The sequence below is a fragment of the Ptychodera flava genome, chromosome 15 (assembly GCF_041260155.1).
Source record: "Ptychodera flava strain L36383 chromosome 15, AS_Pfla_20210202, whole genome shotgun sequence".
Classification (NCBI taxonomy): Eukaryota; Metazoa; Hemichordata; class Enteropneusta; family Ptychoderidae; genus Ptychodera; species Ptychodera flava.
The window spans coordinates 28,252,877-28,278,810 of record NC_091942.1 but is presented as its reverse complement, the minus strand read 5'-3'; the positions used below and the strand labels follow the sequence as shown (position 1 = coordinate 28,278,810).

The following is a 25,934-nucleotide window of genomic DNA, read 5'->3' as shown; positions in this document are numbered from 1 at the left end:
TTAATACTTTTAGAACGTCGACATGATGCCTGGCATTTTTCACGAAATTCGGACACCATTCTATCCATCGAAATCAATTGTCGTTCACAGTTCCAACAACGTTTGCTTTCAATTAGCTGTGATATCGCAGCAGTACTTGTGGCGTGTATCGAACGTGCTAGGGTCATTGGGGTCACGCCACAGTCGGCGATGACCTCAATGACCCTAGCGCGTTCAATACACAAGTACTGCTGCAGTATCACATCCAGCCTTCAATCACCTCTATTTCCCCGTACTTCTGGATTAATCCTTTCATTTTATGTTTCCCGTCTCGTGTGTCAATGTTTTTGGTTCGGATACCAGTGTTCGAACGTAATTCTGATCCAGTCGAATTTTGACCGGCGTTTTCATGGTAGCAGCCATATTTGTTGTAGCATGTTCTGTCGTTCTGTCAGGTGACTAACCTCGGCCGCCATCTTCCACTTATGGAGTTCGCGGATAGAGGGAGTACGCGCGTTTGGGAGTCCTGTCATCTGGTTGTAAATATGTCATGTGGTTGTTGGCTGTGACACACCCATATTTGGTTATGTTTCGATGTCAAAGATCAGAGTTGAAAGTCCAAGCATGGGTAATTCCTTGCATTCTTGATACCTTGTGCTAGCTCTGGTTGTCAAAGCACGTTTTCATTTGTGCCATTTCGAAGCAAGTGAGTACAAGTATAGTAGTCTGTTCGATTCTTGATCGTAGGCTTGTAACACAAGGATACGATTTCTCATATATCTCTGGTGTTAGCATGCAAGCGGTTTTAAAATTCAGGGGTCTTTAAAATTCAGAGGTCAGACGAAACCAGGTCTACATCATACATGACAGTTCCCCTCTGACTGTGTCTACATACATCAGTCATCATGATCGACCTCGACAGATTCAGCACTTTAGTGTTTGATCGTTATGGTCCAAAGCCGTACAAAGCTACTGTGCTTGCTTTTGTATTCATGGCACTGCTTCAGTAACAACGGTCGAAAATGCTCAAAGCATTATAAACCTGGTTGCATGGGTGCACTCCGGCGCATCTCTCTTAGTGTGCTATGGCTGTGACTTCTAAGTTTTCCCAGTGGTTTATCATCTTTCTATGCTATCGCCAACTAATTTAAGTTGTCTAATCAAATATTTTTGCAGAATCTGCATTTGGAGTATGCTATTGCTAGTCACCATGTGTCACCTGGTTGCACGGACACTCTGGTGCATCTCTCTTACTGTGCTAAGGCTGTGACTTCTAAGTTTTCTCATTGGTTTTCATCTTTCTATGCTATTGCCAACTGATTAAGGTTGTCTAAACAAATATTTTTGCAGAATCTGCATTTGGAGTATGCTAGTCACCATGTGTCACCTGGTTGCACGGACACTCTGGTGCATCTCTCTTACTGTGCTAAGGCTGTGACTTCTAAGTTTTCTCATTGGTTTTCATCTTTCTATGCTATCGCCAACTGATTTAAGTTGTCTAATCTAAATATTTTGCGAGAACTGCATTTTTAGTATGCTGAGTCACCATGTGTCACCTGGTTGCACGGACACTCTGGTGCATCTCTCTTACTGTGCTAAGGCTGTGACTTCTAAGTTTACTCATTTGTTTTCATCTTTCTATGCTATCGCCAACTGATTTAAGTTGTCTAATCTAAATATTTTGCGAGAACTGCATTTTTAGTATGCTGAGTCACCATGTGTCACCTGGTTGCACGGACACTCTGGTGCATCTCTCTTACTGTGCTAAGGCTGTGACTTCTAAGTTTACTCATTGGTTTTCATCTTTCTATGCTATCGCCAACTGATTTAAGTTGTCTAATCTAAATTATTTGCAGGAACTGCATTTTTAGTATGCTGAGTCACCATGTGTCACCTGGTTGCACGGACACTCTGGTGCATCTCTCTTACTGTGCTAAGGCTGTGACTTCTAAGTTTTCTAATTGGTTTTCATCTTTCTATGCTATTGCCAACTGATTAAGGTTGTCTAAACAAATATTTTTGCAGAATCTGCATTTTGAGTATGCTGAGTCACAATGTGTAACCTGGTTGCATGGACACTCTGGCGCATCTCTCTTAGTGTGCTAAGGCTGTGGATGCTAAGTTTTCTCATTGGTTTTCATCTTTCTATGCTATCGCCAACTGATTTAAGTTGTCTAATCAAATTTTTTTGCAGAATCTGCATTTGGAGTATGCTAGTCACCATGTGTCACCTGGTTGCACGGACACTCTGGTGCATCTCTCTTAGTGTGCTATGGCTGTGACTTCTAAGTTTTGCCATTGGTTTTCATCTTTCTATGCTATTGCCAACTGATTAAGGTTGTCTAAACAAATATTTTTGCAGAATCTGCATTTGGAGTATGCTAGTCACCATGTGTCACCTGGTTGCACGGACACTCTGGTGCATCTCTCTTACTGTGCTAAGGCTGTGACTTCTAAGTTTACTCATTGGTTTTCATCTTTCTATGCTATCGCCAACTGATTTAAGTTGTCTAATCTAAATATTTTGCAGAACTGCATTTTTAGTATGCTGAGTCACCATGTGTCACCTGGTTGCACGGACACTCTGGTGCATCTCTCTTACTGTGCTAAGGCTGTGACTTCTAAGTTTACTCATTTGTTTTCATCTTTCTATGCTATCGCCAACTGATTTAAGTTGTCTAATCTAAATTATTTGCAGGAACTGCATTTTTAGTATGCTGAGTCACCATGTGTCACCTGGTTGCATGGACACTCTGGTGCATCTCTCTTACTGTGCTAAGGCTGTGACTTCTAAGTTTTCTCATTGGTTTTCATCTTTCTATGCTATCGCCAACTGATTTAAGTTGTCCAATCAAATTTTTTTGCAGAATCTGCATTTGGAGTATGCCAGTCACCATGTGTCACCTGGTTGCACGGACACTCTGGTGCATCTCTCTTACTGTGCTAAGGCTGTGAATGCTAATTTTACTCATTGGTTTTGCTCTTTTTATACTATTACAAAGTGATTCAAAATCAAAATTTTATGCAGTCGTCTGCTTTAGGAGTATGCTGAGTCACAATGTGTCACCTGGTTGCACGGAGTCATGTGGTACATCTCTCTTTCCCTTATAAGGCTTTGTCATCTAAGTTTCTCCTATGTTTTGCTCTTTTCATGCTATTAAAAAGTGATTCAAGTTTTCAAATCAAAATTTTATGCAGGAATCTGCTGTTAGATCATGCTGAGTCAGAATGTGTCACCTGGTTGCACAGAGACTTTGCAGTGGTATAAAACTTGCTAATTAAGGGGCGCTGCACCCAACACAGGGTATTTTGCACCAAAATCACTTTTTTGTAGACATTCATTTAATTTAATGAATTGTTAACCCAAGATTAAAATATTATTATTTGGGTTCATCTTCAAGGCTGTCAAGCAGTCGTAGGTTGCTTGATAAAGAAGTGTTAATTTTTGCAAATGTTTGCAAATCACCAATTTCCTGGCTTCACTATTCTTCCAATTTCAAGATTTCCAAACAATTTAACTCCATACTGACTTGGTCAAACTTTCTTAAATTTTCACATTATTTTCTTTAAATGTTGTTAAACAAAACTTTTTTTGATTGGCAATAAAGTTCTTACACTTTGAATAAGAGGCATTTTAATTTGTATGAGGATCATGTACTGTAAAATATGTTCAGATGTAACCTGCCAAAAGAAGGAAATGACGACCATGTTAAAAGTGATATTTTATTCAAATCATATGTGTCACTGCCCATTTGGGGCAACTGTTGTCAGCTCCACTTATACATAACCATTGCAAGACTAATATCATTTTTATATGCAAAGTAAAACATAAACTGTGTCTTTTGAAGTGTTATGGCATGTCTGTTGAAAACAGAGAGTATTAAAAAAAGAATACTTTTTAATATGAAACGTCTGTTAACAGTGTTTATTCATTCTGATGTAATAATGGATTTCTGTTTGTTTTGACAGTATCTTTGAATGATATGACACTGCCTTAACAACAGATGGAAGAGGAATGTGAAAGAAACGTCAATGTAAGTAGGGTATTATGTTCATATGTTGCTACTCACATTGGTGTACCATTTTGTAGTTACAACTTGAGCTGTATCCTGTGAATGGTTTTGGGATAATTGTGTAAGTTATTATATTACAACTCTCAAAAATTTAGAGGGCCTGTAATGCTTACTTTTGATATTATTTTCATTATTTATATTTGTCCACTGTAAGTTGTTATTTTACTACAAAAAGATTGCTAAAAAATCAATATTTAGCTTGTCAGCATAGCATTTGAAATATACAAAAATGTATTAATAGTATATATTCTATATTTCTATTTTTCTCACTCAGGTTTGTTGTAGACTACATCACAATTGTGTTGTTGGAGGAGGCTGAAGTTTACCTTATGTCAAGGAAAAGAATGGCTATGCTTCAAGAAGCAAAAAACTCTAGTATTGCCACAGAAATCTAAAGATACTTTTCTGCAGGGATAACCTTATTGACATTTGTTCATATTGTTATGAAATATTTTAAAACTTAAATTTTAAGGCATTATTGTCATATTTAACCAAAAATATCATTCAAAAGTTCTGGTCAGACACATTAATATTGATTATACATGTCCCTTAGGATGACAGCAATAAGATTTTGTAAAATCGTGCCAAGATATGCAACTTTGTATTTTTGAGATTATTTTTGTCATTGTAGATCTATTTTTTTCTTCAAAACTCCTTGTCAGACTTTTTGATATTCAGTATACAGGTCCTTAGGATGACTTAAGTCAGATATTTTTATACAGTGAGAAAATGCAAAATTTTGTATTTTTGGAGCAATTTTTGTCAATTTCGGTCAAAAAGTGCTTTTGTCTCATTGGTGTTTATCTGATAGCTTTGCATTTTCTTATAAAAATCCCTGAAACTACCTAAGCCAAATCATTTTTCAAACTGGGGAACCAATGATTTTTTTGTTTTTGGAGCCAATATATTAGTCCGCAAGCTTGAATGACCTATTCCAACCCGGAATACCTTGTAAATCAATTTTGAAGACACTGAAAATAATGTAGTTTTATTTGATGCCAATTTGTAGTGAAATATGATCTAGAAAAAAGTTGTGAGCTTATGTTTTATGTAGTGGATCAACTTTAGCAAATATTTCATGGAGGAAACCCCATACACTGATGAGGGATTTCAATCCACAAGAAGGCATATGGCAAGATGCACCATACCAATAAAACAGACTCCAGTTTATTTGTATCAGTTCCAATCATTATGTTACATAAACAAAAAAACCTGTCATGGTATCACTTAATTAAGTAAATCTTCACAAAGATGAAGGCAGCCGAGTGAAATCATGTGTAGATTGAATAAGATGAGTGATGAATAGAATATCAGGTAACTTCACCACACAAACTTACTTACACAAACAAACTTGTGTATAACTTAACTCTGAGTAAATCTTAACATTTCAAGCAAGGACCATCAAATTTTTATTGTTGATCTACAAAATTGAAAAGTGGCTGTTAAAACGGAATTCTGCCCATGAAAATTGAAAGTTCAAACTCTTTGCAACACAATAGTATTTTGAGTGAATAAGTGGAAATAGGAATACCTCTTTTTGTTTGTCAGATAGGAGCAATACTGTGCCCTTGGTGGTATATTTTTAAATGACTTGCAGAAATTGATATTTATTACTGTTGTTATTATTGCTAACTGTTGTTTTGCCTGATTGAGGCACACACCTAGCTATCCTATGGATTCTCTTGAACATTATCACAGTACAGCTACATGAGATACCAGGCCGCTGCTAGTTGAAACGCCTATTTGTAGGGTTTTAATGACTGCTAAGCTAGTACGAATTAGTAATGTAGATATTGTGAGTTCAAGACTCATAAAATGCATCAGCAAGACTGCATCAAAGTTGACCACTTTTACTGTACATGTTGTTCACAAATTAAGGCCATCAAGAATATTTTTATGGGTCTTTTAGAGTAATTTAACATAAGGGCCGGGGGGGGGGGGCAGAGGAATGTGAGGGTAGTCACTCAAAAAATTGAAAGCTACAAGGAGGTTGTTCAAAATTGGAAAGAAAGAAGGGGTTGCTCAATTTTTGGTACAAAATGAATTGAAATACCTCTCAGATTGCACCATTTCATCAATTTCTCAAAATTCTTAATGCGACCCCCTGTCACTTCCTCTCCCCCTGGGGTGTTCTGACAGTTTTACTTAGTAAAAACAAATAGAAAACACCTAATATTGCACCAGACTGCATCATTGAACTCATTAATTTCTCAAAATTTCCGACATGGCAGAGGGGACACGCCTCTCACACTTTTCCCCTGTTGGTGTTCTAACAGTTTTACACAAATTGATAACATCTCTCATATTGCACCAGACTGCATTATTGCACACATCAATCTCTCAAATTTTCAACACGAGAGGGTACAACTCCTCTGACACTACCCCCCCCCCAGCCTCCTGACTGTTCTCCTGTACTTTCAAATTCTGCCCTGTCAGATATCTTAGTGGAACCTTGTCATGATACCCATCCAAAATAAACAATACTGTATGGTAAACAATACTATATGGTTGGATAGTGGTTACAGCATGAGCTTTTGTATCTACATTTTATTGTGACTTTGAATTTTCTTTTGCCGGTCACATATTCTTTTTCAGCTGTCATGAGGTAACCGATGATATTCCAGCAGGATATGAAAGGTCTGTACTATTGCTGTAGTTTTGTAAATGTTACAAATACATGTCTTGGTATTTAACTGGTCTAAGTGGGGGGGGGGGAGGGATCAGTCAAAATTTCTGTGTTAGAGACTGGGTTACTCAAATACATTTGGGTTGGCATGGGGTTTACTCGAAATTTCAGAATACTATGAAATTCCCCAGACTTCCCCCCCCCCAAGGTCGTAAATAATTACAACTCCCTAAGTAAGATTTTTACCACAGGAAAACGTTAATTTTATTCACTCTTCATCCTTTGTTAACCTTAGAAAGTTTGATTATGTAAAATTGTGTTGTTACTTGTTGTAATCTTGAATTGTTGAAATGAATAAAATCTTGGAAAGTAAAACATGATCCTGTGTCACTGTTGTTCCTGTCTTGTTTCACCATCAGAGAAAAAAAAAAGATTCTAATAAATTCACACCCAATTGCTCTACCAAAACAGAAAAATTATTGAAATTTTTCAGGCAAAACACACGCCGTCTTACCAGTAATACTTGTAAGTTCAATGCAACTCTGCATAACATGTTCGGACGAGAGAGTTGACCATAGAGGGCGAACGTCCTACTGGTACTCGTGTGACAGGCTTGCAACCACATGACATACTCCGAGTGCGCGCGTACTGGTCTACAGAGTTCGCGCGCCACCGGAGACTGTCATGTGGGAAAAATTCTGACAGGTCACGTGTATGTGCACTTCCGCATGCTACGCCCTCTGTATGCTCTCTGTATTTACGTATCGTTTATAGTCAAATCGGCGAGTAGGGTTCTGGTTTTTGCGAAGTCTCGCGATCTTGGCGATCGAATACATAGAAAGAGTGTCGATGAGAGTTCAATTTTTTAAAGAGAGGGCCGTAGTAGCACTAGCCTAGTCGACCCTATTCGTCTGTGCTTCCGACCCAGCTGGGAGGCACGGAGGCCGTAAGCGACGAATCGGGTATACCCTATGGTAGCGCCACAGGTTATCGTAATGTTGCTTGATAGTCGTTCGAGGCGGCGGCCGCAGGTCGCCGTTCTCTTTTTCCCAAGTAAACGGCGACCTGCGGCCGCCCGCCTCGAACGACTATCCAAGCAACGTTACGATAACCTGTGGGTAGCGCCGGTTTGCCAGATCATTATTGACAAAACAGTGATGCAAAAATCTTTTATGAAGTGTTGTCCGAGCCCTCTTTTACCGCAAAGTGTTACCGTAGAAATGCCTGTGTTTCATACTTTTACATATTATTCTGATCTGATTAAACTTTAATACTTTACTTTATTGCTCAAAAACACACTCAAGGACTGGATGAAGCTGCTGCTGGGGGAGAAACTAACGTACAAGAAATAAATTTGGCAAGAGGTAGTTTGTTTTCGTGAGTAAAGATATACATGAACTTTTCTCTATCATTAAAATCAAGAAAGCCTGGACTATACAAACTAGTGGATGAAAATAGACCATCTCGATACGTTCTGTATTTTGGACATTCTATAAAAAAGTGAAATTCATCCTCAACTAAAGACTTACAAAACTTGCAGAATCTGTCATTTGCAGGAACTTTTGGAATTGACCTTCTACCCAGTTCTATTTGTAGTTGTGATCCGAAATTCTTAGTTTTGTCAGCCACCTCCTATAGGTACAAGATCTTATATCTAGCAAGTAACTTTCAAATTCAATTTTTGTCTTAAATAGCCTGTAAGTTCGGAGCTTATTCCTCTGCATTCCACACTTCCTCGTATCATTATGAATGTTTCTCAGCCATGTTTGTTCATACATTTCACATAAACTATCATATACAATATTAACTGTGGAATTGATATTGCAAACACAAGACCATATATCACTCCCACTGTAAGAGTTCAAAATGCTTTGTATATAATTAGACCAATCTGAATTCAACCTGGATGTATAAGCAGATCTCAGTAAGATGTCATGTGATAAAACTAATCTATGCCAGTATTTGAGCATGTGCTTTATCACCATAAAGTGAATTGGATATCTACCCAGCTCTCCAACAACACCATCAGACGGTGCATGTTTAGATACTTCTAGGATAAATCTATAATAAGATATACTAACATCATTGAGAAAGTTACATTTGTCATTAATTTCATATCCGCATATTTCACAGCCATATGTCATAATAGGAACAATTAAACTATCAAAGAGTGATAATGCAACTTTTACAGAAAGTGAACCATTCTGAAGGCCCTTACGGAGGCTGAAAAGAGCTTTCATTGCCTTCAATTTAAGATTATGAAATTACCTTTGAATCTACCATTTGGGGTATTGACAAAACCAAGGTAACAGTACGTTTTCACTAAGTCAAGAGTCACTCCATTGTAAGTGAGTGTAACTCCTTTTAAAAGATGATTACTTTTGTTAAACACAATAACTTTCGTTTTCTTTATGTTAATAGATAATTTCCATTCACGACAAAAACTATGAAGTTTATCTAAGCAGCTTTGTAAGCCTGTTTCAGATTCTGAAATCAATAAAAGATCATCAGCATACATTAGACAATTGATAAGGAGTTTACTAAGTTTGATAGGACAGTCCTGACTGGAACCAAATGTACTGGGAAGATCATTTATAAAAATATTAAACAAAGTTGGACTTAAGTTACACTCTTGCTTAACTCCTAAATTGGAGTCAAATTCTTCAGTAAAGCAATTGTTACTTTTCACACAATACTTAATGTTGTGGTACATGGACTTAATTAAGCTATAAAAATTACCATTAATGCCATATTTCTGTAATTTCCAAAGTAAACTTGTACGCCAAACCCTGTAAATGCTTTCTGAAAATCTACAAAACAACAATAAAGGTACCTACGACTGGGACTACAGCTTGACTGATAAAATTTCGCATAGATATGTTGATCGATAGCAGAACGCAAAACGACAAGATTATCTGCAGTTCTCCTCTTTGCTCTGAAACCAGACTGAAATGGCGAAAGAATACCATTGCTATTAAGAAAGTTTAGAAGCCTATTATTCAACACAGAGGTAAACATTTTGCAAGGCAACTATTTATAGAAATACCTCTGTAATTTGACGGATCACATGTATCACCTGATCTGAACACAGGGACCAAATATGCTTTTTTCAAAGCATTTGGAAATGTTCCTGATCTGAGGATGACATTGAATAATGAACACAATGGAGTAAGTATGGAAGAACACACCATATTTTAGCATTTCATTCAAAATACCATCGACACCTGGGGATTTCCCTGATTTTAATTTATGCAAAGCCTAAATATTTCTAATTCTCTAAATGTGGAATTAAGAATAACGTTCACATCATATCCATTGGCAGCTTCCATTTTTGTTAATTCAGATATGATACGTTTAGAAACATTATCAGTTTCTTCACAAGAAATCACCTAACTGCTTAAAATGATAAAACCATTCAGCAGGAGAGATAGACGAGTCGATTTTCTTACAGACATGACTCCCTGAAATATCCTTCCACAATTTCCAGTAATCATTATGGTCTTCGGAATAAACCCTTTCTAATTTCCTTAATTGACTCTCTCTATAAGTTGACCGTTATATTTTAACAATTTTTTGTATTCTCTTTTTAGAGTGAAACATCTCCCTCTAATATGTGGATCATTTGGGTAGCGATTCAACAATTTACAGCAATCTTTAAGATCTTTACGAAGTGAAAAACAAGACTTATCAAACCAAGGCTGAAAACCACGTTTTGATTTCTTCTTTTTCAATTTCGGCGTAACCTTACGTAAACAGCGATCTGAGACTTTGTGAATAATACCTTCAAAATACTTTTACAATATTATCACAAGAATTGGGAACTATGACCTCAATATTATAATTTCTAAAGTCTTCTTGAATAGATGAACTTTGCAGAGTATTTAAGAAATTTGTTTAGCATTATAATTCCAAAAATATTTACTTGAACATGGTTTACACTCTACATCAACTGACTGCTTCACAATATTATTTATATTTATAGAAAAACCTATTGGACAATGATCAGAAATGTGTAAAAGCATATACTTTGAAATAATCTATACGGTTCGCCAAATTCTTGTAACAATACCATAATCTACTGTACTAAATCCATTTCCCTTGTAACAAGTTGGTTTTCCATAAAGACCCCCTGCAGTTCTACCATTTAAAATCTGTAAGCCGTTTTGAATGCAAAGATCAATCAGTTGTCTCCCAAAGGAATTACTAAAACTACCATTATCCATTGAAATTCTATTGTGTATAAAGTCAGGAATATAAGAGGCGACAGGAAGAGAATACCGCGTACGCATAAGAAGACGTTGCGGTACTCTATATCTGATTTTAAGGGAGCGTTCAGTTTTTACGGCTGGGGGGGCCGGCAAAATCTTGTCGCCGGTGTTCAAAAAAATATAGACCCCCTGCATTTTTCGTGAAAAAAAGATGACCCCCCCCCCCTTTGTCAGACGAAAAAAATTGATGACCCCCCCGCTTAAAAATAACTAAAAACCAAACACCCATATGTCAAATTTACCCACATGATTTGGATTTGAACTCCGGTATGCGGCACACTTTATTCGTGTAGCAGAGATGCCAGTGCACAAACTTCTCAGCCACATCCATTGAAACGTCTGTTAATTAGGACGACTGTAAGGCAATTTTTAACTTCATTTCCATAGACAACTCATGTCCATGGACATTGTATAAAGTGAACTTTATTGGAGTGGTTCGCCAAAGGCAGCCCTCCGGTTAAGAGGGTCATGGGCCATTACGTAAAGTCAACTTTATTCTAGTGGGCCACCAAAGTAGACTTTACTGGACAGGGCCGCTGAAGGCGCACGGCCATTAAGATTGCCGTGGGGTATTACATAAAGTAAATTTATTGTAGTGGGCCGCCGCAGGCGGCCTGCCGGTAAAGAGGGTCGATCATGGCCATTGCATGAAGTAAACCTAATTGGAGTGGGCCGCGAAAGGCGTCTGCCCGTTAAGGGCAGACGGGTAATACATAATGTATATTTATTGTAGTGGGCCGCCGAAGGCGGCCCGCCGGTAAAGAGGATCGATCATGGCAATGGCATAAAGTGAACTTTATTGTTGATATTATGTTTTTGAAAATGTGGTGACCCCCCCTTCCTACAAAAAAAAGCGATGACCCCCCCCTTTGCGGATTCCAAAATTGTGATGACCCCCCCTGGATTTTGCCGGCCCCCCCCGGCCGTAAAAACTGAACGGTACCTAATCAGATTGATATTGTTTATGATGTAATGAAAACATTGTATCTGTTTGAAATCTCGATACAAATGTAGGATTATTATCCACCCCTAAGGGGTGGACCATTTGATATCCTGGGGGGGTTAGAAGATTTTTGTGGGGCATTATTTTTTTCCCCACATGTTGACTTTTTTTTAATGCAGCGATGTTGCCAAATCAATCTGTTTATCATAAATCAACGGACTTCTACATACTTGATTTAGTGTTTCAATGAAACTGTTGTCATGTCACTAATAAGAACTTAAACGTGTCAATTGTAAAGTTTTAATACAGTATTTTTAATGAACTGTGAATGTACGCCATTCTTTTTATGCACAACAACATGTCCAGAACTGTTGTAAGAAAAATGTGATTGTGAAATATTAGTGCATGTTGCTTTCTAATACTGAATTCTCATGGAAGAAACATACATTGTCAGGAACTTGCCATGCTTTTCATATGAACTGTAGATTTCATAATGATTAGTACACTTGGCAAAACAGACATTCAATTTACAGACATCAAGATATTTCTGACATATATCTCTGATATATTGATGTACTGCGCCAGGGGGCGCCAAATATTAAACATCCAGATATGTCTTATATATATATATATATATATATATATATATTATATATATATATATATATATATTATATATATATATATATATATATCTTGATGTATGAAAGTCATGCAGCTGAAGGGCATGCTGAAAAATTTTGTTTGATATTTTTAAGAAATGCGCCTGAAGGGCGTGCCGAAAAATTTTAAACATACATATATCTCCGATATATGTATGTCTGATATATTAACGTTTTGCACTAGGACGGGGCTGTGAAAAATATATCTCATTATCGTTAAAGTTACGCGCCGAATATGAAATTGAATGATGAAATTCATGGCTAGCACGATGCATTTGATGCATTTTAGGCAAGTATGAGCCCGCGTCGAACTTTAAAAACACACTGACCCCCCTAATTGGACATTTCAAAATAGGTGACACCATAACCAAAGTAAAAACACAGGGTCACCCCATGAATCCAATGGCCTCCCTGGCCAAAGAAACTGACCAGTCCCTCATTCCCGCTAATTTTTAAAAGTATCTTTTCCGAATTATCATAACCAAGCCCTCCCCCAGTACGGTATATATATGGTCACACTGAGAAATGTTACACCTTAATTCCAATTCAATACAGTTATTTTTACCATAGTAATGAAAAGACACTGGGCCATGCCCCAAATGAAATTGGAAAATTGGACATTTGGTATATTGTAAATTGAAAAAACAGAAATGTGCATTGTTGTTAATAGAGTTTGTCAGAGGGAAATTTGAATGCCCGCAAAGCGCCATCCTCAGTATACACACCTATACATATACATACCTGTTTCCTACGTTCCAATGTCAGCCCAAAGATTTTAAATTTAGAAATATATGCCTAAAAGCTAATAATCAAGATGATAAAACCATTTGAAAATTGAAAATTAGTTCTATTTTGATTTTATTTTTTGAAAATGTAAATTGGTTTATTGGTTGGCCAAAATATGCCAAGGATTATAATACTTGACGATGACAGTTTTGTTTTAACATCTTCTGAAATTCTGTCATTTGACTTGTCAGTGCAATCTGTCCATGTCGGAATCATACCAGAGAACAAACTTATTTATTGGTCAACACACAAGAGATGATATGCATGTATCTACAGAGTGTGTTCACTTATCTAAAATCATCTAAGGCAGAATTATTTCCCCTTGTATCTGCTGGAAAAAAACTTTTTCTAAAATCTTCCAGACCCCCCCCCCCGATATCAAATGGTCCACCCCTAAATGTCATACAATGGAATTTGTGGCAAAATTGTTATTTGGTGATAATGTTTGTGCACTTGACCTGATATCGCCTCCAAACGAAGGGCGTTATATTTTGCAGGCTATCGTACTTCAGAAGAAATTTAGAAATTACTGTGAAATTACTACTTTTGTGATACTTATTTGGAAACAAATATTTATTGTGCCTAACTTCTGTGCAATTTTCCTGTGGGACCTATTCCAGACTGCATGTTTGTCATGCGGCAGTCAATGTCAACCCCTTCTTCTCCCCACCTCAGGGCATAAGCTTTGTTGGGGATTCTTGAATTGGTCTAGAAATTTGTCAAATGCCCCACCCCCTGGGGCAAGACAATCTTGAAAATCCCCACCGCAATGAATGGGACATTTTTAAAATCTGTGCAAGTCCGTGAAAGTGACTTGGGGGATCAATATGAGGCAACTGCCCCACCCCCTCGGGCATAGTTTCATGGCAAACAGTCTAATCCCCCCACATTTAACCCCTATCGCCCGAGGTGGTGTCCTTCGGGGATTACATTGACTGCTGCATAACATATAATACCCTGAACATGATGTTATAGTTTGCTGCCACGAAACGCCAGTTCAGTATGTCACCTGGTTTTGTTTATTTCTCTGTTTGAAGAAGAAAAATAGTATGTGGCCTTGTCTAGCTGTTGACTGAAATATGTTGACAATAAAAGGGGGTATTATCTGCCTTTGGTGTGCGCATTTTGCTACATCTATGTCTCGTTGATGGACATCAGCCATTCACATCCTCATCTTATCTTAAAAGTAGTCTTCTCCCTCATACTATTCACTAATTACAATGATAACCTTACCGACAGTTGTGAGTTCAATAGTCGATATAAAAATATACTATTTATTTAATGCTGATGACATTGTGGTGATCTATCAATCAGTCTTATTACCCTGAAAATGACGTAATGTGAACTTAAGTCTATTCAATTTCTTTTTATGTATTATTGACAAAAAATATTTGAAGTAGGACAACACACAATATGATACCTTTCATATATTTTATTATCTTGAACGATGTAACAACAACATACAATCTGGTAAATTTGCATTCACTTGTAAACATGATGCGCATAGACTTCAATCTGTTAAAAAAGAGTGCAGTCTCCTGTTGTGCTAGTCATACACTAATTCTTACAAATATTGACGGTCTTACAATAAATTTTACCTACCATAAATCATTAAATCATTAAATCAGAGAAAATTACTTTTTGACCACAAATGCGAAAGAATGCCCAAAAATACAAAGATGAAAATTTTACTACGATTTTAAGAACTAAGACAGAAGACAATCCCAGAATCAAGCACACATGTTTCGAAGCCGCATCTGACAAAAACTTTTTGGAGAAAATGATTTTTGAACAAAAGATAATGGTAGATGGTAAATATGTTTCATATACTATATAAAATTTATGAAAATTTAACCACAATTTTAATATATATGACAAAACTAGCCCCATGTCTTCAAAATTTCAAATCAATGGGAAGAATATTTTTGACAAAAAACTTGAAAATTGCACAAAACTACAACTATAAAAATTTAACCACAATTTTAACAAAAGTGACTTGTCACCTTAAAGAACCTGCATACCAAGTCTCAACCAAAGCTGGTCTGTGGTTACAGAGTTTTAGCTATTTGCTGTTTTTTTCCTTTTTTTAATGAAAGGGGAAATTCACCAAGAATGATTTTTAAATATGTGCTAACTTTGTAGTCATTTACCCCGTGAAAGCTTTTTTCGCCATTTATAACTCACAGATTTTTTACAAAAACCAATAGAAATAGTATATGAAGTTGCCCATGTAATTTGAATCATGGAAAAAGCTCCAAGCTTGGAGTTTGCATTATGTGATATGGAAGGGACCATCTTCCACTCACCCACGCTTAAACCAGGCTAGTATTTACGTAACTTTTGTTTATACTGAGTATCCTTGCATAAACAATGAATCACTTATAATAATATGTCCACTGTCAAAATCATCCTTGGTGAACTTCCCCTTTCATTTGTATATTTTGGCACTGAAATGTCATTGGAACAATTCTTATCTCCACTCCTGTACACCAAATACTAAGATGGTAGGTTTTTGAAGTGGATGGACTTGCATGCATTATATATAATATATATATATATATATATATATATATAATATATATATATAGATATATATAGATATATATAGATAGATAAATTATATATGCTCTTTTAGGGTATATATATATATATATATATATATATATATATATATATATATATATATATATATATATATATATATATATATATATATATATATATATATATATATTGTAAATAACATATATGTAAGGATTGCAAATTACAAAAGTTCTCAAAAGAAATAAGGTCAAATTCAGCTACAGCTACATGGACAGTATTATAAAATCAAACAACAAATGGGTCACCCAGCGCAATGATAAAAAATACCGTCAAGCTCACATTGTTTCAATTGGTCCATTCAAGAAATATTTAAACCAGAAAAAAAAAGAATGACAAAAGCAAATAAGGTCTCCAACTTAGGTACTGGAGGTCATCTTTAGGAACATGCATTTCAACTTCCATAGCAATGGGACAAACAGATCCTAAATACATAAGACAATTTTCAAAACTGTAACCACAAGTTGAACAAATGTGACTGGAATCACCATAAAGAACCTGCATACAAAGTTTCAACAAAATCTGGTAGAGTTTTAGCAATTTGCTTGAGTTTCCCTGTTTAATCATTTACAGCCTAGACGATAATTGCATTTGACATTGTTGGCAACTCCTCAATTACACAGCTTGCCTGTTTCCTGTTCTGCTAACAGTTCAGTGCAACCAATGCTCTTTCCACAAGTTTCATGAAGATCAATCACTTGTTCTCTTTAGAACTGAACTTTGTGTTTCACATGTATGTCACTTCTTGTTTCTAATCGTGTTCCCATTTTGTGAATACATACTGTAGTGTTCTAGACGTAGCTATGTCAATCATGCATTTGAAGCAGAGCAAATATGTAAGTACATGTGAAATACTTCATAGCTAAATATTTTGAGTCAGAGTGTACTACGTCTGAGCTATTTGAAAATACTGGACCACATAGGTAATACAACATTGTCATGGCTTACCATGCAGGAGTTTTCAGGTTGTATTCATTTTGTGTAAATACAGTGATGTAAAAACAGACTAGAACTACCGTTACACAAGGAGAACAATGAAACATAGGGTCAAAGTTCCTGTAGCTACTTTAGGGACTGGTCAGTTTCTTCGGCGGGGGGGGGGGGGGGGCGGTGGATTATTTTTTGCCGACATCAAAAAGTGGCTGACCCCCCCTATTCCAAATTTTGAAAACAGGGTGACCCCCCCTATTCCAAATTTTGAAAACAGGGTGACCCCCCCGCACGCGACAACTGTGATATATAATAATATAATACTGCAATATATACTGCAATATATATATATACTGCCGCAAAAAAGACGATTGTCCACTTTCAGGAAACTGCCTCACCTCTTCAGTAATATACAAAGCCACTGTCACCACAAGCAACGATCAGAAACACTACATTGGACTCACGGACTCAACCTTCAAACAAAGATAGACGTATCACAAGTACACTTTCAAAACTCCCAAGCACAGAAATAGCACAGAGCTCTCAAAATTCATATGGAAGCTCAAAGGCAACAACATAAACTACGATATCAAATGGTCAATCATCGACAGAGCTCCCCCTATTCAAATAAAACCAAACGCTGCAACCTTTGCATAACAGAAAAACTCCATATAATTTATTCAGATAGCAAATCAACCCTCAACAAACGTGCTGAATTCCTCTCAAAATGCAGACACCGCAGCAAATTCCTCCTCTGTAATAACTGATCTGCCATTGGCCACAACCGCTTATTTGAATATGCATGCCCACCTGCAACACAATATAAACAGTTCTATTGCCGCCAAACCTTCACTCCTGATGATTGCTTAGCGCATGAAACAGCCTGTAGAGTGACAACTACAAGTTCCTAGATTCTCAGTATAAATATATATATATATATATATATATATATATATATATATATATATATATATATTATATAATATATATATATATATATATTTTACATACATTTAATATTTTAACAGTCATTAAGTGTTTTAATGAAATTGTTGGCATGTCAGTTGTAAGATAGGAATTTCAAAGTGTCAATCTTAAAGTTTGAATACAGTACATTTTGAATGAGCTGTGAATGTATTTCACACTTTCTATGCTTAACCAGATGTCCTGAACTGTTGTAAAGAAATGGATGTCAATCATTAATATCAAACAGGAAAAAGCAGTAAATCAAAAATTTTGATGGATGTTAAGACTTGCCAGCTATCCAATTAAATCTCCTGAGGAGCCATAGAGAGGCATTTTAGCCAAATCTGGTGTGTGCAGAGTCTGAGATGACCTAGAGCTCTTTTTGTAAATTTGATATTTGTACATGTTGCTTTCTCATACTGCATTCTCATAGAGAGAACAGAAAAGTATCAGGAATTTGTCTTGCTTTTCATATGAAGTGCAGATTTCATAATAGTACACTTTCACTTAGCAAACATCAAGATATCTCTGGCATATATCTCTGATATATAAAAGTATGGCGCCCGAAGGGCGCGGAGAAAAATATTGAACATCCTGATATCTCTGATATATATGTCTTGTATATTAAAGTAATGCACAGGAAGGGTGTGCTGAAAAATGTCTGATATATTAAAGTAATGCGCTCGAAGAGCACGCTGAAAAATATTGAACATACATATATCTCTGATATATGTATGCCTGATAAAAAGTTGGGCGTGCTGAAAAATATGACTGATTATTAAAGTTACGTGCCCAAAGGGTGCGCCGAAAAATGCAACTGGATGAAATTTGTGGCTGACACGATGCATTTCAGGCAATGATGAGCCTGTGTCGAAATTCAAAAACACACTGACCCCCCCTATTGGGCATTTCAAAAACATGGTGACCCCCCCTATCACCAAAGTCAAAAACAGGGTGACCCCCCCATGAATCCACCGCCCCCCCCCCCAGGCTGAAGAAACTGACCAGTCCCTTAGGCATGGACAGTATAGAGGACGTACATAGCATTACACCAAACATATACTGAGTGCAGAGGTCCTTGGCAATACCATGTATTGTTATGACAGAAGAATGTTTCATTACAGATCCATATTTACACAGACATTCATCAGTAGCAAGCATAGAAAACTGTCATTTATACAGTGTCTTTGCAATCCGTCTCTGACACTAGGTGGACACTTATTCAGGCAGTTTGACAAAAATGCTATCAGATGAGCAACTTTTGCGAAACAAAGTTTTTGACAAAAAATGGTAAAACTTGTGTCAAAATATAAAATAGAAGATTTCATCACAATGTCAATATATCACACAAGGATGACCATAGGAACCTGTATACCAAATATCAAAGCTATCAGACAAGCAGGATTTTAGAAACACACTTTTAACCAAAAATGGCAAATATTGCTCCAAAATTATAAAATTGTACATTTTATCATATTTGAATATATTACATGTTGATAACCTCTTTGAACCTGTATACTAAATATCAACGCTATGACAATTATTGTTTTATGAAAAAGATTTTTGACCAAAAATGACAAAAAATGCCTTAAAAACACAAAATGCTTTTCAGCTAACTATTTCTTCATGTGGGGGAAGAGATGAAAGTATGAGGGTGCTAGGTAAGGAGAGTATGGTGGGCACGTAGAATGAGTTTGAAGCCGCAGTCATGCACTGTTGCCATGTCAATGACTGACTTGTGAGGTGGAGCATTGTCCGGATGGAACAAGACACCTTTTCTCAACTTTCCCTCGTCGTATTTTTGTCAGCCTCCCGAAACTCCCTCAACAGATTAGAATAGTTCTCTCCATTGATAGTTTGTCCCTTTTCTAGGTTGTCATCTGAAGAGTTGAAATATATTCAAACCAAGCTTCATTGGTCTGGCATCACTCCTTCATAGTTAGGCTCAAAACTTTTCACCCAACCGTCATATGTGCAAAATCTCTATTACTATACAAAGCTAATGTCTGCATCTTCAGGCTTATGCCTTTCCTTCTTGACACAAGACAACTGCTTCTTTGCAAAGTACCTCGTCTACATAGTCAACTGCAAATCTGAGTACAAAAAAGAAAAACACAGCAAGACAACTTAATATATCTGTGTAGTGTTTTGCAACAATGAAAATCTGATGTTTTGACGGGGGATGGTAAGAGGTGTTAAAGTGTATGATAAAATGCATTATGACTTTCTCAAATCAATGTCTCTTCAAAATACTCTTACAACACATCAGCTGTTAAGGAAATATGTTTAGTGAGTGCATAATAGACTAAGTTACATCATCATTATTTCTTATTGCTCACAGAATTTAAAATTGACTGAATGTTAAAATTCCCATTATCTTGCTATCTACATGATTGCTGTGAGTATTGTTACAAGAGATTCATGCACTGTTTGTGAAAGTTTTGGTATAAGTGGCAAGGATGATGGTCATTATGAGGTTTTATGTGGTATGAGAGAGACTCCATTCCCACGTGACAGGTGTATGACTCCGACCCAGGGCCAAATAGCAATACAGATAAAATTCCAATGTCATTGCTCAAACTGGTTTGGAATAGCTCATAAAAACATAAAATGAAGGAGAAAATTGATGAGTTACAACATTATAGTGTTTGGAGAAGTGTTGAGAGTCTCCATTCCCATGTGACAGGTGTGTGACTCCGACAGCTCCAAATGTCAAGAGATAACTAAAATTCCAAATTGATTATTGAAACTGGTTCAGAATAGCTCTAAAAACATAAATGTAGGAGATCAAGAATAAGTCACAGCATTATAGTGGCTGGAGATATGTTGAGACTCTCCATTCCCACTTGACAGGTGTGTGACTCCGAAAGGTCTAAATTACAATGGTTACAACAAAATTCAAATGTAATGATTAAAAGGGGTTCGGAATAGGTCAGGAAAACTTAAAAGATAGGAGAAGTTGTGTGAGACACAAAATATGGGGGTTGGAGCTGTGTTGAGAAACTCTCCATTCCCACGTGACAGGTGTGTGACTCCCAAAGGTCTAAATTACAACTGATAGAACAAAATTCAAATGTAATAATTGAAAGGGGTTCAGAATAGGTGAGGAAAAATTCAAAGATAGAACAAGATGTGTCAGACACAAAAGATTGTGGTTGGAGCTGAGTTAAGAAACTCTCCATTCCCACGTGACAGGTGTGTGACTCCCAAAGGTCTAAATTACAACTGATAGAACAAAATTCGAATGTAATAATTGAAAGGGGTTCAGAATAGGTGAGGAAAAATTCAAAGATAGAACAAGATGTGTCAGACACAAAAGATTGTGGTTGGAGCTGAGTTAAGAAACTCTCCATTCCCACGTGACAGGTGTGTGACTCCCAAAGGTCTAAATTACAAGTGATAGAACAAAATTCAAATGTAATAATTGTAAGGGGTTCAGAAGAGGTGAGGAAAAATTAAAAGATAGGAGAAGATGTGTCAGACACACAATATTGTGGCTGGGTCTGTGTTGAGAAACTCTCCATTCCCACGTGACAGGTGTGTGACTCCCGAAGGTCTAAATTACGATGGTTACAATAAAATTCAAATGTAATGATTAAAAGGGGTTCGGAATAGGTGAGGAAAACTTAAAACAAAAGGAGAAGATGTATAATACACACAAATATGGTGGTTGGACCTGTCTTGTGAGACTCTCCATTCCCACATGACAGGTGTGCGACTCCCAAAGGTCTAAATTACAAGTTAAACAACAAAATTCACATGCAATAATTAAAAAGGGTTGAGAATAGGTCAGGAAAACTTAAAAGATAGGAAAGATGTGTCAGACACAAAATATTGTGGTTGGAGCTGTGTTGAGAAACTCTCCATTCCCACGTGACAGGTGTGCGACTCCCAAAGGTCTAAATTACAAGTTAAACAACAAAATTCACATGCAATAATTAAAAAGGGTTGAGAATAGGTCAGGAAACATTAAAGATATGAGAAGATGTGTCAGACACAAAATATGGGGGTTGGAGCTGTGTTGAGAAACTCTCCATTCCCACGTGACAGGTGTGTGACTCCCAAAGGTCTAAATTACAAGTTAAACAACAAAATTCACATGCAATAATTAAAAAGGGTTGAGAATAGGTCAGGAAACATAAAAAATATGAGAAGATGTGTCAGACACAACATATGGGGGTTGGAGCTGTGTTGAGAAACTCTCCATTCCCACGTGACAGGTGTGCGACTCCCAAAGGTCTAAATTACAAGTTAAACAACAAAATTCACATGCAATAATTAAAAAGGGTTGAGAATAGGTCAGGAAACATAAAAGATATGAGAAGATGTGTCAGACACAACATATGGGGGTTGGAGCTGTGTTGAGAAACTCTCCATTCCCACGTGACAGGTGTGCGACTCCCAAAGGTCTAAATTACAAGTTAAACAACAAAATTCACATGCAATAATTAAAAAGCGTTGAGAATAGGTCAGGAAACATAAAAGATATGAGAAAATGTGTCAGACACAAAATATGGGGATTGGAGCTGTGTTGAGAAACTCTCCATTCCCACGTGACAGGTGTGTGACTCCCAAAGGTCTAAATTACAAGTTAAACAACAAAATTCACATGCAATAATTAAAAGGGTTGAGAATAGGTCAGGAAACATAAAAGATATGAGAAGATGTGTCAGACACAAAATATGGGGGTTGGAGCTGTGTTGAGAAACCCCTTACCGAAATTTTAGGCCTCCCGCAAACTGTTACTGCAAATTTGCCGCAAGCTTTGCAGTAAATTTGCAGCAAACTATTTGCCGCAAATATGCGGGTGGTTCATTTTTCAGATGCAAATTAGGTTTCTTGTGAACTTGCTGCAAATATGCAGCAAACTCCCTGCCGCAACGTTGCTGCAAACTCTTTGCAGCAAATTTGCGGCACAATCCTTGCAGCAAACTTGCAGCAAATTAATTTGAATGTTACTGAAAATTTACCGCAAACTCCATACAGCAAATTATTTTATTTGCGCTGACCATTGTTTCTCGTGAAACTGGTATTTCAGAGTTTAGTTGGATAAAACACATCTTGTGCTGTCCACAGTCCGCCAATATATAAATATTATTTATCCAACTAAAACTCTGAAATACCAGTTTCACGAGAAACAATGGTCAGCGCAAATAAAGTTATTATAAACAAAAAGATGACTGAGAAAAAACGGTTAAATTCAATTGTGGTACACTTTATTTTATATGCCATGTTCATTTCATGCCACATAAGTGTCATGATCATGTCAAGATTTTCTTTTGACTTGAGAAGTTTCATGTAACATTTACATTACTGTCAAAGGCTGCGATTTGGCTTTCTGTTCTCTGAATTTCTTGTCCCTTTTAGTGTACCAGCAATGGTTCTGAAAAATATAAATCGTTCAGGGAAGAGTGTAAGTCTTTACCGTTTGACCAAACATTGTAAATTTCATGAAAGAAATCGATAATTATTTGAAAATGAGACAAAATCAAGTTGAAAAATTGAAGCAGAAAATGCATAAATATTCATGATCGAAATTAAATTAATAATGATTAAAATGTCCGACAGCGGACAACTCGCCGTATGTTGTTTACATACACGACGGCGACAATCTGCAAAAATCTCAGCACTTACTGTAAGTAACTGTTGTGAAACGAAAGTGAATTCAGTATGAATCCGTACTGTACTCAACGAAAATTTATGTTTAGGTAAAGATTGCAATACAACGATTACAGAACATAATTATAGAGATCGATGTACAGACGAACGGTACATTGACTTACATTTCTGAACAGACGCTGGACGATTCCCGGTCCGGTTGCAGGTCTCACCGTGCTGTGTGTAAATACCGTACTCGGAAAATATAGTCGGCATCTTTACTGCCGCTCGCGTTCACAAATTTAGAACTCCGCCTGTCCCTGGTACTGTATACACGTTTTTGCAACTATGTGATATCATTTGGCTGGCGATTCCATAGAAAGATCACGAAATTGTCCACTAGAAAACTCCCTGCTCACAAGTACGCAGCCGACACTGGCCGATGGCATTAAAATCTAACTTCGCGTCGATCAAGCCTCATGACGATAACGGAAGTGCGATCTATAAATCATTACGCGAGATATGTAGTCCCGTTTTTAAATGCTGGAATTGACTCTACATCTGCACCAATCCGTTATATTTCATACTTAATATAGCATTTAATTTATTAGTTTAATGAAAATGGTTATTTTTATCATAGAAAGACTAAAAGAGAGTAAAAATTCTTTCAGCACGAAGAATCATATCAATGCGCGAACTGACCTTGATGAACCGTGACCGAGAGTGTAAACATGTCGGCTGCTCGCAGCTGATACACAGGACGTGTTGGACGTTGGTGAAGCGGCGCTTTGAATTTTCGTACAGCGACTCGGGATGGAGTGTAATCCTAAACCTCAAATTTGTGCTCGGCAATATAACTCTAACGCTGAAAACATGGACAAAAGCCTTTTACCTCGACCCATGTTATCAGAAGGCGAGATTTTGTCAGCGGCATCGATGGGACAGACTGTAACTTAGCTGCAGTGCATTGTACGTACCGTATATGTGTACTATATTGATGGGATGAATAGCTTGGAGCACAGCCACTACTCTGCTTGGAGGTAGTAGCGGAAACATTACTGTACAGATTTGCAGTAACAAAAGTCTACGACGTGTCCTTACAGACCATCAAACGCACATTTCGTTCCAAACTGTTTGCATTTTGGTATCATTCGCAGAAAATGCAGGGTGTAACTTGCAAGACAGACAAGTCCCTGTTTTAAAAATTTGTTTCCCTAAAAATTCAGTTTTCGATCCAACCATAATTTACCCAACCACATTGTCAAAGGGCACTTTTATTACATCATGTCACTACAGTATATACTATAGATGCACTCTATATCCATGCAATGTTTTCACCAGCATAACTGAAGCTGTTCATTATCTAGCATTACCAGTTATTACAATTTAAAAAGTGGATTGTCTGTTATGAAATAAATGAACATAAAATATAAATGAAAGATCAATTTTATGTTGCTTACACATGACTGGTAACGAAGTGCAACAGTACTCAGTGTGTAGTGTGTACTCCCTGGTAATGAAATAGTGGGAAATATGTCAATCATGTGTTGCTGCATATTTGCAGCAATAATCTGGTTTGCCGCAAATTTGCAGCAACTTAGTCGTTTACCGCAAATTTGCTGCAAACTGACTTAAAGGTTTGCAGGAGGGTCACATCTACCTGCAAACTTCTGCAACTCCTTCCTGCAAGCTATATGCTTGCTGCATACTTGCAGCAAACTTACGGCAAATTTGCAGTAGAAATAATTTTCGGTAAGGGACTCTCCATTCCCACGTGACAGGTGTGCGACTCCCAAAGTCTAAATTACAAGTTAAACAACAAATTCACATGCAATAATTAAAAAGGGTTGAGAATAGGTCAGGAAACATAAAAGATATGAGAAGATGTGTCAGACACAACATATGGGGGTGGAGCTGTGTTGAGAAACTCTCCATTCCCACGTGACAGGTGTGCGACTCCCAAAGGTCTAAATTACAAGTTAAACAACAAAATTCACATGCAATAATTAAAAAGGGTTGAGAATAGGTCAGGAAACATAAAAGATATGAGAAGATGTGTCAGACACAAAATATGGGGGTTGGAGCTGTGTTGAGAAACTCTCCATTCCCACGTGACAGGTGTGCGACTCCCAAAGGTCTAAATTACAAGTTAAACAACAAAATTCACATGCAATAATTAAAAAGGGTTGAGAATAGGTCAGGAAACATAAAAGATATGAGAAGATGTGTCAGACACAACATATGGGGGTTGGAGCTGTGTTGAGAAACTCTCCATTCCCACGTGACAGGTGTGCGACTCCCAAAGGTCTCAATTACAAGTTAAACAACAAAATTCACATGCAATAATTAAAAAGCGTTGAGAATAGGTCATGAAACATAAAAGATATGAGAAAATGTGTCAGACACAAAATATGGGGATTGGAGCTGTGTTGAGAAACTCTCCATTCCCACGTGACAGGTGTGTGACTCCCAAAGGTCTAAATTACAAGTTAAACAACAAAA

The 25,934-nt window shown here is 37.0% G+C and overlaps 1 long non-coding RNA gene across 1 annotated transcript; it reads left to right on the top strand.

Moving 5' to 3' along the window:
* The first annotated feature begins 471 nt into the window (after positions 1 to 471).
* On the top strand, positions 472 to 5,323 carry LOC139151762 (uncharacterized). Its single transcript, XR_011556489.1, has 3 exons — positions 472 to 685; positions 3,949 to 4,013; positions 4,327 to 5,323. It is a non-coding gene; the product is annotated as an uncharacterized lncRNA (long non-coding RNA).
* Positions 5,324 to 25,934: the final 20,611 nt, after the last annotated feature.